Source organism: Cyanistes caeruleus, chromosome 6 (assembly GCF_971803275.1).
Source record: "Cyanistes caeruleus chromosome 6, bCyaCae1.hap1.1, whole genome shotgun sequence".
Classification (NCBI taxonomy): Eukaryota; Metazoa; Chordata; class Aves; order Passeriformes; family Paridae; genus Cyanistes; species Cyanistes caeruleus.
In genome coordinates, this window is record NC_141706.1 from 30,502,661 (window position 1) to 30,522,492 (window position 19,832).

A 19,832-nucleotide genomic window follows, 5' to 3' on the forward strand; every position below is an offset into this window, starting at 1 on the left:
GGCGGGCGGGGGCGCGCGCGGCGGCGTGTCGGGAGCGCGCCGCAGGCAGGCAGGCAGGGAGGCCGGCGGCGGAGGGATCCCGGCGAGCGGTGTGCTGCGGCCGGGCCGGGTGAATGGGATTGAAGAAGAGTTCAGCTTCTCGGCTTGTTTTTGTGTTACAGTTTCTCTCCTCCTGCGCCTCTCCGGCTTCGTGCCGCCCTCCCCGCCCGCTCCCTCCTCCCAGCCGCAGGAGGAGCCCCCCGCGGAGAGGGGGAAGGAAAAGGACCCCACAGAGGCGAGAGCGAGCGAAGAGGAGGAGGAGAAGGGAGCAACCTACCATCTTCCACTCCCCGCTTAGCTTAAAGAAAGTGAGAGGAGGAGAGAGAGAGAGGCGCCCAGAAGAGGGGGACAGGGAGGCCCAGAGGAGCGGCGGCGCCGGCACCCTCCCCCTATGAAGAAGAGTCCTCCCCCTCACAGAGAGGTCCTGCCAGGGGGACCCCGGCCGGCCCGCAGCAGCACCGCCGCCGCCAGCAGGGTGTAGTATCCCACCTTTCGGATTCGCCTCCTCCTCCTCTTCCTCCCTGCCCCCCCCACCCCCCCCCGCCCCCCGGGCGCCGTCCCCCTTCTCCCCCCCGCGCCCCCCGGGATGGCGCCGGCGCGCCCCGCACTCTCCGGCCAACTTGGCGATGAGGAGCAGCAACTTCGCCGCGGCCCCCGGCCCCTCCCTCGGGGGGGTGGCGGGGAATAGCGGAGCGTCCCGGGGCGGCCCCCCGGCCTCCCCGACAGAAGTTTGCGAGCGGGAACGGGAGAGGTGGAGGAGGGTGACACTTGGGGTAAAAGGAGGAGGTGACACATTGGGGTTGGGGGGAGGAGCAGGGGAAGGAGATGACACATTGCACTGGGGATGGGGTGGGGGAGGGAGGCTTATCCCCTCCCCTCCGGTTTCCTTCAGGATGATTATTTCCAGGCCCTTTTCTCTCGGTTGGGTCCTTCGCCGCGATGCTGTCGGGGAAGTTTTATTATTATCTGGGAAATGATGCCGCTCTCGGTGATGGATAATTCGTAGTAAATCCGCTGCTGCGGCTTTTTTTTTTTTTCCTTTTTTTTTTTTTTTTTTTTTTTTTTTTTTTTTTTTTTTTTTTTTTTTTCCCTCCTTCCTTCCCTCCTTCCTTTCATTCGTCTTTGTGGCCCGAGCAGCGCCGGGAAAATTCCGTTTCTTCAGCAACTTGTTATTCCGGAGCCGGGCCTGCCCCTCTCGCCCGGGGGCTGCCCTTACCGCACAGGTACGGGGCTGGGGGTGCCCACGCCTGCTCCAGCACTGGGCACGGACACTTCTTTATTTTGGTTTGTTTCCCTGCCTCCTGCGCCCGCGTAGGTGGAGTGGGGCTCTGTGTGGGACTCTGCCATTTGGTGTAGTCCTCTTATGCGTGTTCCTTTCCTTTCTTTACTTGCCTTCCTGCAGGTTTTTTTGTTGTTGTTGTTTTTGGTTTTTTTTTTTTTGTTTTTTTGGCTTTTTTTGGTGGTGTGTTTTTTGTTTTTTCCTATTCTTTATTATTCCGTGCTCCACTGTCGGTAGAGCTTTCTCCTCAACCACCTCTGCAGTTCCGTGGGTGCTGGTGGGTTAGTACGCTGAGGTTTTTTGGGTGAATTCATATTTTATTAATGCATGGAGCTCTTCATTCAACTTCTTCTCAAGTGTCAAAAAATAAGGCTATGAACAGATGTGTTTCAATATGGAGAAATTTCTAAGTTCCTAATTCTTGGGGGTGGAGGAAAGAGTGCCATTGGAGAGTGGCTTTTGTTTTCGATTGGTGAACAAATGTCATCACATTTCAGTCACGTGCTGTAATATTCTTTGTTCAGCTATCAAAGTATGATATCTGCTACACCTGTTCCCACTTTTTAATTGTAAGTAACGGTGATTGCCTGCAAATCTTATAATTGCAGATAGGAGCACTTTCGCCCTTTCTCTCCCTTCTATCCTCTTGGATATTTGTTTGGGCCCAAGCACTGAGCTTGACAATGAACTTTTGTTCACTGTGGAGACTGCATGTAAAAAGGTCCCACTGGGGGTAATAATGTGCGTGTCATGAGAAAGTTGTGTACTGTGATGTACGGTGGGTCTGAACATGGAGAAATCAGGTGGGGATGTGCACTCCGTAATGGCAGGGCTCGAGAAGGAGCTAGGCTTCTTTGGGCCAGGCGAATTTTCTTGTGCTGTTGCTTGTTACCAGGTTAAAGGATAGACACTCCTTACACCCGTATGTGTAGATAGATGCATCTTATTTTGCTTAGCTGTAGATTTTCAGGTATCAGAAATAAAATGGATTTTGGCTGTTTACTCTCCCCACCCCCTCCAACACCCCCCCCCCCACCCCCCCCCTTCCCATTGTGCTTACTTCTAACAATGAAGACACCTGCTTAGTTTCAGTTTTGTAAGTCAGCTTCCTCTGGCTTTCCTGTGATTTCCCGGAGTTAGCTGGTGAGGCTAGACCTGCTACATAGCAGGGGAATGTCTAACTTTGATGAAGGGAGGCTTATTTTGAGGCTTCGTTTGTGAAAAAAAAATAACGTGTTTCAAAACCTTCTTTAAAAAAAAACCACTTAGAATTCTAAATTTCATTATTTCTACCAGGTTAAAATGTAATGACAGAACTTTAATATTAAACTGTTAGTGATTGTGCTTAATACAACTTTATAGTTTTTATTAAATAGTGACATTAAATTACTACTGAGAACAGGATCTTAAAGAAATAAAAGAATAGCATAACTACCCATATTAGTTAACGAAGTTAATTATCATACCTTAGGAGAAAGATCAGAGTCTCTGGAAATTTTGTTTATATCTGTGCATGCTTTATGATAGCTAAATGAAACTTTCTTTGGGGGAATTTTTTATTATTCTTTTCTAGAAAGGAATTCTGTAGCTCAGTAAATGAAACTTTAAAACTGTATTTAAAAAAATAAATTATGAGATTCCCAAATATTTTTAAAACGTTCAACTTCACTATGATAGAGAGATTATTTTATGATAGGTATATCAGCTAGGGGTTTGAGCTGATACAGAGGGTTTATGGAGCAGCCTCTCTATCTGTTCATTTCATGTTGTATCATAGTATGTATAGAGTATCTCTTCAAGTTAAGAGGCCCATTGTCCAGTAGAAGGTAGGTGCTTGCTTGCTGGGAGTATTTGCCACCAGATGGATGTCAGCTATGTCATAGCTCAAGATTTTAGCCTTAGTAGATTTTAGCCTTAGACCTGATCAACAAGAAATTTGGAATGGATCCCATTATGGGTTTTGGTGATTTTTTCATTTAACTAGCAAAGTTAATGTGTTGTGCAATTCCGGATATTATGTGGAGGAGTCTTTTGTTATGAATAATTATTTTGTCGTTAGTGTTTTTAAGATTTTTACCTGAAAGTTTTTAATCTTTGCTCTCCTCTGTGTGCATCCTGAACTAGTTTTGTTGATGGAAACAGGCATTTGAAAGTAGTTTTTTTCCTTTAGGGAATATAAAAATACTTCCTTTCAAAGAACTTTAAAAAAGCAAAAGTAGGAAATTAAAACTTAGGCCGCTTAGAAAAAAAGTGCTATTGTGTTTTTCAGCTTCAGCAGTGAGATCTCTGCTTTAATTTTAGGTTTTATAAAGATATCTCTTCACTGTAGGCCATTCAGCTTCAGCTATGTTTCAGATATTGGTCATAACTATTTCTTATTCCAACTTTTTTTTTAGAGATGAGGATTTGTGTGTGCCTATTAAACACTGTAAAAATTATGGTTTTAAAAAAAAATTAAAAGTATCTTGGTGTGGAACCTTACAAAGGACACAATTTTCATGGCCTTTTTTTTTAGAAAATAAGACGTGTTTTATTGACTTCTTAAAAAGTTGTATAATTCTGTGTGCAGTTGGAAATCTTTGATAGTGAGCCTGGCTATCACTTGAGTTGTTCATACAGTTTGTTTATAATGAACACACTGTACCTGTTCAGTTCCTTTATCCTTATTCTCAAAGCCGTGAAGAATTTTATTTGATCAAATGAATTGATACTACCAGAAATCATTTGCAATGGAGATTTCTCTTTTATTTTAGTCCAGTTTGAAGGAACCTTGATGAACTATCTTATTTCATGTGTAATTGGTATATTGCATGGGTACCAGAAACTCAGGATGAATGTCATGTGAGAAACATGTGTTGGTGATCCTAACCTTTTTACTGTTGTTTTGGGTTTGTTGGTTTTACTTGTTTAAAATATTAAATATAAGAAAGAACTTCATAGGGTCATAGAGTTTTGCTTTTTGGAGTGCCATCTTATGGGGATGTGAGCTGTAAAGCGTCTCCTTCAGGAGAGGCTTCTTGTGTAGAAGGGGCAGTGCTAAAAACCTATTGTTAAGCTTCTAATAATATTTCTTCACTGTCCCCTTCACCCTTTATGCTCACAACTGTGCAGTCACATGTGTAGCTGTATACTAGAAGTGTAAGACTCTACAAAAGGCCTGGCTCCTGTACGTTCGTGAATTGCCCTTGTTCAATTACTCTGTGCCAGAAAGCAGCTTGCATCCTGTTTCTGATGTATTTTAGCAGCACAAAGGTTATTTAGGAACAAACCATATAGTGGAAAGGTGGGGCAGAGCGCAGAAGGTTTTGAGATGTCTGCCGAATGCAAAGGGCTGGTACTTAGTTCTATACCCTATAATTAAGGGGTATAGAAGGATAGTTTTTATAGGTATCTTACAGTAATATTCCATGTTCACTATAGCACGAAGCCAGTGTCTAGCTTGTGCTGGTGGTAGAGATATGCATTATGCAGGCAAAAAAGAATTTTATTTACATTGGGGGGGGGGGGGTGGGCGGTGCACAACTTTGTAGTTTCTCATTTGCCTTTCATTTTTTTTCCTTATGGCACATGGAGTCGCGTTAAAAAAAAAAGCAGATACTGTGTTTCTTTCATAATTTTTTTATTTATGGCTCTTGCACTTTACAAAGTTCCTCTCTGGACTGAAATTGTTAAAGTATGATTTAAAGATTGTTTGATTCTGCTTTGCAGAAGTGAAGTATAGATCATAGAATGGCTGCAAAATGTACAGAAATCTAAAGAGTTTTTAGAAAGTACTTAGTGCTGAGGAAAGGTGCACTTGCATTGTAATCAGACTTTCCAGTTAGAATCACCTGTCCCTAAAATAATTTTTGTAGCTGTAGAAAGTTCTAACAGGTCCCTTCCTTTAGTCTGAGAGGACTGACCTGCTTACTGTCCTAACAAAACCCCAACTTTGCCACAGAACCTTTTGTTTTAATAATTTGATCATTCCAGGTTTTTGAGGAAAAAATGTGCTGCTTAATACAGGCTTATCTGCAGCATTTATTTTCTGGTATAACATTCACACCAATTTAATATCTCTCATGGAATTATCAAGTTCCCCATGCCTTAAAAGCTCTTTACTTAGATGGTTTGACCTATTATTTATTCCCTCTTGCCCGAGATTTCTTGTTTGCTGTCATTGCAAATGCTCACTCTTTTGATTAGAGACTGCATGCTTTGAAAAACTGCACGCCACAAAACAAACGTGCTGCCTCCACCCCCAAGACCCCCAGCCCAAGTGTAATGTTTGTTGTTACTGGTGGGAATGCATCTATAAGTGGTACAAGAGCAGTGAGGCTCTGCTTCATGTGAGCTTTGTTCTAGGCCAGGTTCATACAGCTTCTATGCATTTTTAATGTCCGATTTTTAAAATGTGTGTTTTCCGATTCCGCCCTTCCACCTGACAGTACTGAGCTTGTAGGACAAAAGAGAAAGTTCACTTGGTACAGAAGTTGTGTCACCTGCCTCTGAAGTGAGGGACTCTACCTTTGTACGTGTAATTAAAAGTACGCTTTGAAAGTGTGCCGGTGTGTTTCTTGAATTGCAGTATGGATGTGTGAGCAGTTAAATGAGGGCAGATTTGAGCCTGTGACTCTAAGCTGGCCTGTGAGAAAACTCTAGCAGAGCAGCCAGGCTTATGGGTGGTTCAGCTTCCTTGTTTCTGTGTATGAAATACAAGCTGTCAGTATGAAAGGGAGAAGGAGCATTGATTCCTTCCCCTCTTCCACTTCGACCCTGCAGATGCAAGTTAACTGTATGGATCCCAAAGGCAGCATAGTTGCAAACAGTTAATTGAAGAGATCAAGTGGTATCCTATTGAAGCTTTAAATTGTTTTAACAAAACTTCTGAGTAATCGCAATAATTATTTTCTGATAAGCTGGCTGATAGTAACTATGGCAACAGCTGTCTGGCCTATGGACAGCATTGCTGTATTGACAAAACCTTTAGATGCTCCTGAGGCCTCTTGCCTCTATAGGGAAGTGCATCAGGATGACTTTCAGGTGACTGAAGCATCACCATTTCTTTCTCTTGCAGTGGGATGCTGTCTTTCTCTTGGCCCAGCCTTTTCCTTTTGCATGTTCCTTTTTCTTTTGCATGTTTCTGCAGGTGCTGCCTGCTAGCCTGGAAATGCTGCAGACTGTCTTGTACTACAAGGACTAGGGAAACATATAAGTGCTTAGATGGCATTTTATACGCATATTATTGTTTTTAATTGTTTTAATAATAATAATACAGAGTTCAGGGAAGTGGGAGGGGGGAAAAAAAGGAGGACTTACTCATTTTGTTCCCTGGTTGTTTCCTTCCTCTATTAAAACCTTCTTAGAACAGACTGGTAGGGGGAGCTGCCATTCCCTTTACTGAAGTACAGTGTATTCCTCTCTGAGGCCTACGCTGAGACACAGCTATTTAATTTTCAGCTAAGAGCCACTTCTTTTCAGAAGAGAGGCAAGCCTCTGCTTCAGCACATTGTAGAAATGGAGGAGGAGAGCAATTTGTTTCCAGATAACTGAATTCTGAACAGGGAGACTAGGCCCCTCACCAAACATACTTTTCCTGTTGCCATTCAAAAGAGTACTCTTCAATGTATTAAATGTAGCAGTCTTGGGAGAAAAACCCCATAAATTCTTGTTGCACCTCAGTAAAAGATGTTAAAAAGCTACAGCAAACTGAGCATGTTTGAAAATAGCCAAACTACTATTCTGTGAGGACTCTTGGTTAACTGACATTTATTTCTGCAGAAGTCTTTGGCCTTTTAACTTCAACACACAAGAACTGGATATTGATCCAGCTTACCTGATGGTTACGAGCAGCAGTCTCCCTGTTTGGGGGGTGTGTGTTGTTTGCAGGCCTGTGGAAGTGTGCAATATGGCCTACATCTGGTCTCATCTTGAGTAAGAATGTGCTCGTGGAAACTACAGGCCCCAGAGTGCAGTGCTGTGTTTTTATTGCGATGGCCTGCCAGGATTGTGCCCACTTAAGGCATTCTGGGACTTGTAGTTTTCTTGAGCAGAAGTTGGGGATTTGAAGTGAAAAGATGCTATCATGTTCTAGAAAAGCAGTCCTCAATACCTTATCCAGTTATTTTCGGTCAGCTTAAGCCTGTGCAGCAGTCAGGTATTTTTGTTTACAAATCAAAGATGTTTTATAGTTGGGTAATATGTCTAGAGGAAAGCAGTCCATGAAGGAAGACTTCACCTTGTGAAGTATCTTATTTGATATTCTAGAGATTTTTAATCTTTCAAAGCAATGTTATGGATGGAAATATTTGGCAGAAGGGGATTTCTGTTACTAGCCCTATGGCAGCCATGTTGTCCTTTCCGGTTGCTGTGAGGACAGTGGGTCACAGTGGATTTATTTTCACACAGTGAAAGGGAGTTTTAACGCATTTTTATCTGCTGTGAACTCGCTTCTCTGCTGTGTTTCTTGAGAGTGAGCGATGACATAGCTGCCTTATGCATCAGAGCAGGGGACCCAATTTGTGTTCCTGCTGTGGTGGCTAGTGACTCCATTGCTGCTTCCCAAAGGGACACAGAGTCACAAACACAGGTACTGGCTTGTGCCACCAGAAGCAGAATGCATCTGGCAGTTTTTGTCAGGTGTGTTTAGTCCTGACCGCTGTGCTTGAACTCACATCAGACTCGCATCAAAGATTGTGAAGTGTTTCTGAAGTAGTTATAGAGGAATACTAACTTTTCATAGTACTTTATTTATATCTGTAGGAATTGTTTATTTTCACACAACACTCTCAGTCAGATTTGCCAAAGTTAACATGGACATTAATTTGATTTTGGTTGTCCATCCAGCAACAAGTTTAGTATTTGCTGTAATCTGTTGTGCCGTGATTTGGATAATGCAGCTCAATTTCAAGTGAGCAAACACCTAACTTTAACTGATCCATGTCAATTTCATTGTTCTTCAGTTTGTATGAGATATTAATATAAAAAGGCTTGCATTTAAGTGTCAGACGATGTGAAATACACTTTGTTTTTATGTTTTTGGAAAAATTAATTTGAGCTCCAGTCTTGCAAGAAGTCATGTTATTTAGCACTAAGTCCTGCAGAAGTTAGAGAGAATAGCTGAATGCCTTAAATCAGAATCTATGCAAGTAGCAGGGAATAAGACCTCCAAGCTTCTAATGTGGGAAAGTAGCTTCTTTGTAATCACCATAATCAGCTAATATCTAGGTCTGTGTGGCAAAATTCTACTTCTTTTAGTAAGTATCCAGAAATCTGCTCATTTTAAATTCATAATTCACATGTGCTTCATAGTTGTGCAGAAAAACACCCAGAGCCTAAAAATGTTCGTTCCTTTACCTGTACAAATTATATATATTTTACTGATATTTAGGTGGTAATGGCTTCCTTGAGGCAGGATTGTATTTTGTCACGACTGATACTGTGTACACACTATATGTTGCTGACACTGTTTAAAACTGATACAAAAAGGTGAAGAGATTAGTCTAAAACCTTACCAATTCTGTAATTGTATAGGTTTCTTTAAGTGTTCCCAGGCCCTTCACAGCCCACGTGGAGCAAATTGCTGACAGGACACGCACTTAGCTGAAATAGTTACTATTAGTATCTTGGCATGATTAGAAAGGCTGACATTGTTGCTGTGCAAGGATGAAATTCCCTTTCATTGGCTGATTGGTTGGGCCACACAACAGGCAAGAGAATAAACCAAGATAAATCTATACATAGTGAAAAAATGATGTATCTTGTCCTTTGAGAACACTTTACTTTTTGTAGAGAGCCTGCAACAGTGCCCTTTGTAACACCGCTGTATCAGGGTATCCTAGATAAGGAAAGTGAGAAGTAGGGACGTACAAAAGGTTTTGATGCATAGTTGTAAAGAAAAACTTCAGTAAGTACTTCTTATCTCATAAGAGCAAATCTGTCCTGATCTGTGAAGAAACTGTGGCCCTGCTCAAGCCAATGGGGAATTTCACAGCTGAACTGAGAGTACCAGGATTTCATTCTTTTCCCCCCAAAATATAGTTTTAAGTGGATTTTGCAGGCCTGAAGCACTGGACAAAATTTGAAGAATCTATCACCTATTTAAGATGCTGCTGGTGATCACTGGGGGATCCTCACACTGGGTACTTCGCCTCCCAGTGTCTTTGCTATGCCTTTAAAAAGTAGCTAATATTGAGCTCTTGTAATTCTTTGTAAGAACTTGGAATCTATTTATTCAGGGCTTTTACTTAATTTGTTAGCATAACAAAACTTTGCATGAAAGTCCGAAATTAGTCCTTGATATGTCCAAGGAATACTTTCCGTCACTATCCCTCTTGCCAGTATGACAAAACTGTTCCCACTGAGATATTTAGTCTGGAATTTGAACAACCTGACTTGTGATGGACTTAAAAAAAAATGAAGCCCAAACAATTAAAAGCACAATAAAAAACCAACCCCCCACCCTCACTAACAAACCTTTTTCATAACTCTATAAAAGGACTACAATGGCCCATATTACTAATAATGAACCTTTTGGTAATTTGCATCTAGCTGGAGCTCCAGATATCCTTTCAGTGCTGCTTAGCTTGCAGTAATTGTCTCTGATAAGCTTCTTCATCGCGTAAATCTATTGTGTGTAGCATGAATTTGCTGTATTAAGGATGGTTTTGTCCGTGACCCCAAATGGAAAGGATGTGGCTACCTGAGCTTTTCTTTTTACTCTTTCAGAGAGTACATTCTGGTCAGAAATAGATTGGGAAGCACTAGCAAGGTTTGTGCTGTTTTTGAATGCCAGGTACATGCCCTTGAGTCAACTGCAGTTCTTCCAAGGAGGAATCCCACCACGTTATACCTCCTATTTTGCCGTCCTAGATAATAGTGCTGAAGTCAGTGGATTTGTCACTATGTAACTTGTTTCAGAATCAAACATAGTTTCCATTTTCTACGTGCAATTTGGCATATTTCACCTGCTCTACTTTCTTTTGAATGTCAGCCTCTGAAATAAACATGGAAAAACCCTCGCATCTCATAATTCTTATCCATGTGTGGCAGTTTCTTCTTGCCATAAGACTTACAATGTCTTCTTCCACCTTCTTGCAGGAGTTATGTTTGGATGCCTTGCTGTTGATGAAGAACTTGTATAGTGTTTCGTGTAATGAAATATTTTTTTTCCTGTGATATTGAGCTGCTGTCTTTGCAGTCAGTCAAAACCTGGTGGTGTTGGCCTGTTAGATGTAGGTGCCAGGTTAGTGCCCTACTGTGGTAACAGTATCTTCCCAGCTGCAAAGATGATTTGTTGGGCACAGGTCAGTGACATTGTGAATACCTACCTCAGGTCGTATTGCACTGACATTGTCATTGCAACAAAAGTGCATGAGAAAAAATACTGATCTTATGTTTGCTTCTTCCTGAACTAAGATAAAATCATACTATTCCTCACCATTTGAGAGGGACCTTCTTTCTGGCTTCCTTTTGCTACCTTAGTCTACACTACTGTGCTCATGTTTGGTTTTTTTTTTGTTAAAAAAGTGCTGTTTTTTCTTTATATTAAATTCATTGTTAACATATTGGGTGATTTCATCATCATGTATATAGATCACCTCACTCTAAGACTTTTGAAAACTTTAAGGAAGGGCAGAAGTATCTGTTAAATCCCTGTTTGTGTTAAGAAACTACTATACATTAGATATGCCAATACTTAACTGTCACTTATACCAGAAGCTCCACTAATTTCTTCAGAAACTCTTGCATAAATTGGGAAATGGAGTTAAATATTATCTTCATATTTTAAAACATATTTTTTCCATATTCCCACATATGCAGGATGCACTTTAATCCTTCACCTATGACACCTCTTTGGTATTCCAATAGGCAGTAAAACTCATATGGGTTTCTTGGGGATCAGAAGTTGTATTAGAAGGGGACTTAAAATTATATAATAAATGTTCTGGTATACTTCTGGTCCTCATGGCTTCTGTCACATGCCTCCCCCCCCGGGATAATAGCCAGGGTTTCAATTGATAGAATCTGTGATTTTTCTCAAAGACATTATAAAAGGGAAAAAAAAAAAACCAAACCAAAAACTATTCTTAAAATGGCAAGGAAAGGAATATATGTAAGGACAAAGTAATGAGAGGAATGCATGAGAATTTGTGTGTAGATAGATGTGTTTAAACATCCTTTTTTGGTATACCAATAGGATCATTAAAAATTTGGGCATTAATTTTTAAACCACAGAATTTGTTTAAAGAGTAACTTTGTAAAGCAGTCTTCATAATGATGGGCGCTACACTGATATCACAGTAGTGTGAGTGTTGGCCTTGATACAATTGCATATCAGCATACACAAATGCATACTGACATATGCAGTACTAGTTTTGTAATCCACACTGTTTTGTCTCATCTTAGTCTCTGCTGTTGTGGTAAGTCTTCCTGCCATGTGGTTTGCTCCATCTTCTAGGATGATGTTGGAGTAGGTCTATTGTATACATGGAATCAGTAGATCCCAGGCAAGCAGGAAAAGATTGTGATGATGTTGGTGTGAGGGGATGTGAAGGAGTGTCCCTCAGCAGCATGTTACTGCCTTCTCCTTTGGGTGAAGCATCCTGGCCCCTTGGGAATAAAAATAATTGGCTGCCACAACAGCCTTCTTAAAACTGCCAACCCTTTTGTTCAGGAAGTGCGATTGCATCAAGATGCTGCATGATACCCTTTCACTCTCTGTCAGCTTGGTGAAAGTCGAAAATGATATGCCTTTCAATTGTTTATAGCAGTCACTAAAATTAGATAAACCTGCAGTTTATTCTTCCAGCTTTAAGTAAACAATCAGTTAAAAATCTGTGGCAATTGGTGTGAGTAAAACTGTTTTGGACACTTAATTTTCTTGTAGCTGAAGTCCACTTCCATTGTGCAGAAGTCTTGCACTTTTCTTCCATTAAATGCTAATTGTATGCTTATGTGATTCCATGTTAGATTGGCCCAGTGATTCAGTGTTACGTTTGTAACCTAGTGTGTAAATCTTTTTACTTGTATTGAATAATCATGGTTTTGTGAAGAAAGGAACTATGAAGTGTATGGTTACTTGAATTCTTCCTTTCAGATTAGTGACTACCATCAGTACTCCCACACTGAGTGTGGCTACCCCAGCTACAAATACCATTCTCCAGATGCTACTGTTCCCATTTGTGTACTTTTGAGAAGAAAGAAGAAAAAGAAGTCTTTTAGGGGGTAAGGAGAGAGAATATAATAAAAGGGGAAGGAAAGACAGCATTTGAGATTGATACCTGTATAATGGGAGCAGTGAGAATGCCAACTGACTGATATGTAGGGGAAGGAAGATCAGAGCACATCAGAGGAATAATTTTGGAGTGCTTCCTGTTGACTTGTTAATACAACATGGAATTTGGCCCAGGCAATCTGCTGTTGTGAATCAGCATAGTTTATTCACTGGAGTATAGGTGTGCTTGTTATTATTTGAGAATCTGCTCTACTTAAAAGATAACAGGTCAGTCTGGCAAGTAACATTATTCCCATGTTTGGATTAGAAACTGAGGTAGAAAGATTGATTTATTCTGCATTGCAGTAATTTTATTGAAGACCTTAAACTAGGAATGGAGGCCTTCCCCTGTGTGTTTAATCCAGAAAACTGGCTGCTTCCTTCATATCCTTAATGTTGCTATATTGTAAACAAAACTGAGCCAAATACTGTTACATTGATTAAGAATGGGTGATGTACAAATAGGTAGTGTTGTCCCAATGGAAGTGAGATTCTTGTAAAACTGGTTGTACAAAATAAATAGGGTACTTTTTTTTTTTCTTTTTAAAGTGTTGGATATATTTTTTTAGGTTATCTTGGGTTGAAGGAAAAGTAAAGGCTTGAATGGGGATGGGAGACCTTCTGATACATGGGGAGATAATGATAAATGTGAATTTGAAATCCAGTAAAATCTTAGTTGCATGGGTAAGCATTGGTGCAAAGAAACAGTCCTAGGTTCTGCAGAATGTGAAAGAAAGAGAAGAAAGATGGTGGTGGTGGTTTTTGCTGTTGACTTTATTTTGTCTGCCTTTCTAGTTCTGTTGTAATATACTACAATTAATACAAGAAATTGCATGTTATCATGTAGGTATGATTATTTCTGAAACATCTCCTGAATGTACTTTGTCTATATCCTGCATGTGAATGAGGGTCCAGTAACTTTACTGCATACCCATCACTGTTTCTGTGCCACACTTTGAGTCTGGTACAAAGGATTTTACAGATCTAGTTGGGTGGAATGGTTCAGCACACAGCAAAAGTAACACTGAGTAACGAGTGTCGTCAGTGCTGAAGTCTTAACCGCTTGTTAAAACTATTTTGTGTCCAGCTTATGTGAGCGGAATTATTCAGTCTTCCCAAGTGAGTACTGTTCAGGGACAGATATCTTGTTCTATTAATTTGGAGAAATGCCTTTTCCAAGTGAAAAATCAGCAGAGTTGGCAATACTCAAGTTTCTGCATCTGTCACAGCTGGCTGGGTCCAGTGTTGCTTCCACCAAGTCTTAGTGCTGCATAATAAGTGCACTATATTCCAGTGCAAACATGAAAAATATGGCTCTTTTTTTGTTTTATGCCTCACTGTTTACTGTAAATGGCTCACTTAAAACTGTGAGTTTCATGCTTAGAACTCTGTGTCTGTGACTACGCATGTTGTTAAGCTCTTGGGATCTGGTGGGATGTTGAATCATGATCTTTTAAATGCATGTCTCTTGTTCTGGGCTATCTCCAGTTACAGCCTTTAGTGTCACTGCTGGTGGTCTCTGCTGGTGTCTTAGAGTATTTGTGGAACACAGAAACTTTGGCATATGCCCCTCTAATGTTTCGTTGAGAGTTGTTCATGTTTTGAGACTGCTTCTGCATAAGCCTGAAGCTGTCTTTCATCAGTAAGCTGGGTTAGTACAGTGTCTTTACTGAACTATTTGTATGTTGTGACATCTCTACTCTGTAACTGTGGAGACAGCTTCAAGGCCAAACACAAGGCAGCTTAAGTAACCAGTACATCTCATACTCTGCAGTGTGACTTTTGTGAAGTAGAATTCTTGTTTTGGTCATGTCTTGATTTATAAATGGGTGTAATGAAATTTCAGAGAGTATCTTCTTGTGCTAACAATTCAGTGATTGGCATGCTTCTCTTGTTCATGTGCAATTAGTCCCGCATACATCACCACTGCTTAATGAAATGTTTGTAAAATAAATCTCAGGGCAGGGTATATTGCCTTGGCATTAAAGGCCTGCGATCCAAAGAGACATTGTTGTCTGGCACTGCATTCTTCAGAGAGAAGACTTTCAATTCTTGTTCTTTGTATTGCAAAAGATAGCAATTTTGCTTTGTGTGGAAGTGTCATGGAAATGTGAAGTATGTAATTTTATGAGAACTGTATTACACTGGAAAATCTGCCTTCATCATCACTAGGACCAGTGGCTTGGAATTGCAGGCAAATGTGCATAAATCTGGAGGTATCTGTAGAGTTTTCCAGTTGTTCCTCAATTTGTATGCAACCTAATGTGTGAGGAGGGAGGAAGAAAAATCAATATGCCTGTATTTTGGAATACATGGGAATCAACAGAGTTTTCCTGTGTAATAGTTGAAGAAGTATTGCTAGATATGAGGGAAGAGCAGAAACTCTCCTTGAACTTGAGAGGATAAGCAATCATTTTTTATTGGGAGCAAAAAATGTGAACGAGATTTGAGAAGAACTGTTTCGAGCTCTTCTATAGTTTATCTACACTAGAAGTTACTCTCAATGAGACATGGAGCACTTGAGAAGAAAACTTTCCAAGTTATGCATCAGGAAGACAAATTATGCATGTCTGATGGATTTATTGGTGAGATGGAGAAAAGAGAAATGTCACCCCATGGATGATCAACAGAAGCACTGAAGCATGAATAAACTCAGTACACATACATGATTATATCTTCTTGTGCTTCTCTCAGGGATACCAACAAATTCAACCTGAAACATTGAGCCTATGTCACCATAGAGTGAGAAAACATATAGTAAATCAAAAGTTCCCAACTACAAACAAGAGAGCAAATTTCTTTGAATTGTTAGTTTGTAGTGCTCTTTGTTGCTGGTGTAGTTTGCACAAATGATCTCTAGGATGATAAGAGCATTGTGTTGCTGTTTTCTTTTAGCAAGACCAATTTCAATGCTATTACTGGTCTAGATGATACCTCCCCCTGCAAAACAAAATGAAAGAATCCCAAACCAACCTATCTGATTCTGTAAGGAGAAGGTTATTTAAATAACAAAATTATAATAGCCCCTATGTGAAGGGAAAAAAAAAATAACACAGCCTGAAATAATTTTTTTCTTGTCTTTTTATATGACTTAAGGGATTTCTCATGTAAACTGGATCTTTGTCATATAAACTGGATTGTGGTCGGCTTTCTCAACAGTGTAGATGAGCAATAATCTCATTGAGGCAATATCTGTGAATTCATGAAACCACTCATAAAGCTGCTTCTGGGTTGTTTTTTTTTTGCATGTTTTTATCTTAGATACTTGCTTGTTCCTGGTAAAGATAAGTTTATTGGGTATGTTCATCTTCCTGCCTACAGCAGTACTGGAAGGTTTTTGTACTGGACACTTGCTTTGTTTTCCACACCTGTTGTAGTTTTGTGCTACAGAAAATGAAACTTCTCTGTTTCCCACAGATTGAGACCTGCTTGTTTATCCTACATGGCTTTCAGTTTGGCTATCTTCAAAAGCTCATCTGTCAGAAGAGAAGGAAGCTGACAGTGATGAGAAGGCAGACATTCACCAAATTGTTTAGGCAGTGTTTTCTAGCAGGATTAGCAATACTTCTAGAAGAATTCTGTTCAATGTTTGTCCTTAGAAGTTTGAGCTTCTGCATTTTCTGTGACAGTAGTGCTTTTTCACCTAGACTTCCTTATTAAAACAGAGAGCATCCTGCACTCTTCCAGAGTCAGGCAGGACCTGAAACAAGTTCAGTTTTCTTGGAGAGGAGTCAGACATTCATCTACGTGTTCCCTTTGAATCCATTGGTTCAGGAGATCTTCCCTCTGGTCAGCTGGGAAGATGCCAAATTGTTGCCAGTCTTAAATGGGTCTTGGCAGTTTTTGCAGCAAACATCCATGGCTTATGTTCAGTGCTGCTTTCCAACTTTGAGTCTTTCTCAGTTAGGAGAGACTGCCTGAGTCTCCTTACGCTGACACCCTAATTAGTGAGAGGCTTGGAGGAGAATTTTTCATCACTCTGGTAGGTTATATAAAAACAAAAAAACTCTGTAGCCTTCAATACTTGCTCATGGCTTAATTTCAGAGTTGCATTATATTACACAGACCAGTTTGATTTCTGCTTCAGAAGTTGCAATTTCTACTTTTAACATTATGTGCTTGAATTATAGCCTGGTTTATTTACCAGAAAATCTCCAAAACAAACCAAGACATATACCAGCATGGCTGCTCAATGTGATTAAACCTAGGAACTAACATACTCTGCTGGACCAAATGTCCATCTAATCCAGCATCTTGCCTTTATCAGTGTCTAGCAGCAGCAGCTGACTGAAAAGTGTAGGAAATGGGTGCATTATGTCAGCTGCTGAAATATTAACTGTAGGTTTCTGACAGTTGTTTAGCTGCTGTCTGAGATGGAAGCTACATTTGGGCTATTGCACTGTGAATAGCAACATCAAACTATTTATAGGTGAATTTGCTGCCTTTTGGAACTAATTTATAAATATCTGTGGTTTACACAGTGTTTCACAACAGCAAGTTCTGTGCAGTTTACCTGCATTTCCTGTGTGTATGATAGGCTGGTGCAAGGGAAAAATAGTTTAATTTGTTTTAAACATACTCTCTTGTTGTCATTCCTCTCTGTACCATTTCTATTTCTCCCTTTTTTGAGGTGGAGCAGCTGGAATTTTGTGCAGTGTGCATCACAGCTGTGCGTCACAGAATATTCCATGTTTTTTCTCTGTTCTGTTTCTAATACCTTCTGAGACTTTTCTCGGACTTCTTGCTGCTGAGAGTTGAACTGTTTGCCTGTAGTAATCTTGAAATCTTTTTTGTAAGTAGTCATGCCTAGTTTCAATTCATTGTTGTTTATTTATAGCTAGATTATTTTTTCCTCTGATTATATTATTTTGCACTTCTTGACCTGGGACAACAGGTCATTTAAAAACCAGTCATTTGGTATTATCAGATCCCCTGTAATTCTCTGAAGTTTACTTTAATTACAACTATCTGAAATGATGGAAAGCATCACAATGTGTGCAGCCTTCCTTTTTGTCAGATAAGTTAAAAGAATGTTCACAGACTTAACTCTGATCCTTGTTGTGGTAACTTCCCTGTTCTTTGACGCTTCAGTGTTTTATTTATTTTGATTTTCTTTATTAATTTTGTGTAGGTCCTCTCATGGCTTTTACTTTAAGGTGGTGTGAGGTGTGTAAATGGGTTTGCTTCCTTTTGTTTTTGTTGCAATATGGTGTATGAACCTTTTGGTATTTGAGATGTAGGTCTTCCAGCATCTCTTTTCATTTGCTTTGAAGTTGGATGTCCAAAAGCTTCATTTCATTAAGATTGCAATCTTTTATATGAATACTTGGCAGAGAGTGTTCCTTAGAAATGTGGGGTTTTGTTGTTGGGTGTTTTTTTTCTTTGTGTGTGTGTGTGTGGTTTTGTTTTCTATGTTTTGAGTTTTTGTTTAAATGGGCAGTGTTTTGTAATCTTTGTATCATGAATTATATCACCTTCAAAGGATCATATAATTAATTCCTGCCTCTACAATTTGTTCCTACATCCTGCCTCATCCCAGCCTCTTTTCTTCAGTTCTTTTCTCTTCCAGTTTGTGGACGTCCTTGTCTTGCATTTTTAACCGTCTGTGATGTTTTCACTATGACCAGCTGTGAGTTTATTTTTTTAATAGATACCAAGAATCCACTGCACATCTCATTTTGTTGTTGTGGTAGAATTTTAATTGTTTTTATTTGATACTCTGGTTTGAAACTCAAAGCTTCTCACTCACCTAGCATTGATATCAATGAGTTTTAAAGTGGTCTGACTATTAGGCAAATGGCAGGTATTAACTTTCATATATTTACTCCTTGTCTAACTATTTTGATTTTATTATGGGTGAAGTTTATATTAACTAGTTGAACTGTTAGGACAGTGGGAACAGACACTTCTCAGAGAATAAATACTGCTTGAAAGTAATGTTTCTTTTGAATATTGTGCTTCTGTATATATGAATTTACCTGTCCTTTGCTGCTCTAAGTATTGATTAAGTGTTAAATAATTAAATTCACCCAGTAGTGTGTGAGTGTTCATTCCTGTATCTGGGGGGGTAGGAAGAAGGGCTACAACAGACACTTCTGTCCAGAAGACTCCTAGCCTGGAGGACAAGGAGATTAATGTGTCACGTAGGAACATGCAGATGTGACATCCAGACTGTAACTTGACTGAGGATATTCAAATGAACTACTTCAGAACTTGGCAACACTTGGCACATGGTAGTGCTGATTTACCCGCTATAGGAATTGCATCCTTTACTTCAGCTTTGCTCAGTATGCATGGATTATACAAGTTTTCAGATATCTAGGTGGTTTAGGTTATTGTTGGGGGAATCAATCCTCCTTCAACTTCTTGCTATTTGTAATTGCCTTTAGTAATTTGAATTACAATTTTACATTATTGTATTCAGAAGCTCTTAGCACTTTGTACTCTTGTGTGGGTGCATGCTTGTGATGTTTTGCAAGTTGTGGAAAAAATATTTTTTTAGTAGGTTAGTATTAAGCTGTTGTGGAATTTGAACAGTCTCTAGTGTACTGTGTGACTGCAGCAGGAACTTAATAACCACAGAAAGTTTAATTCATAAAAATTGCTGTTACCTTGAATGCTTGAGTAAGAACTTTGATGCAGATTTTTGAAAAGTAAGACTGACAGTTTTTGATGTTCATGAACAGGAAGACTGAATAATGTGTTTTGGTTTTGTAGCTCATGAAGTTAAGCACCTGAAGCTTGCTTTGGTTGTTGGTCTCTAATTGGACAAAGCATTGTTTTGTGTGTTAGTGAGCAGACACTTCTAAAAACATACATAGCTGAGAAATGAATGCTTGCATTGTTATAAATCAGGTATCATTATTTTGTATTTGGAAGATGAAAAGTGACTTGACAGAGGCAAGTCAAATTAACTAGTTCAGAGATAGGCAACACATGTTACTGTTGATCCCAGGGTCCTTTGTTGTGACCAGTAAACAACCATTCCTGCCCCCTTCAGAATAAAAGTATTTCTTACCATTTTGCCCTCTTCCAGGACTGAAGCCTGTAATGTGTATGAAAGGATGATGTACAAGCCTCTTCCCCCACAGAACTTGTGCCAGATGTTATGTACTTGGTAATGCAACTTGAGAAAATAGAAAGGGCTGAAATAATTGAAATTCTTACAGTTACTCCAATAGATGATTTGAACATATGTCATTTAGCACAGGTTATAATGACAAGAGGGACTATTACTCACTAGGAGTACCTTCTGAGACA

At 39.9% G+C, this 19,832-nt stretch overlaps 1 protein-coding gene across 14 annotated transcripts in view; it reads left to right on the top strand.

Annotated features, from left to right (window-relative positions):
- The window catches only part of PHF21A (PHD finger protein 21A), a 126,479-nt gene that overhangs the window by 628 nt on the left and 106,019 nt on the right, over positions 1-19,832 (top strand). For 6 of the 14 annotated variants that reach the window (XM_086892798.1, XM_086892805.1, XM_086892795.1 and 3 more), the window contains exon 2: positions 162-514. The gene's annotated coding sequence lies outside the window, so the exon portion shown is untranslated. The other 8 variants (XM_086892801.1, XM_086892794.1, XM_086892808.1 and 5 more) reach the window with 6 other exon arrangements.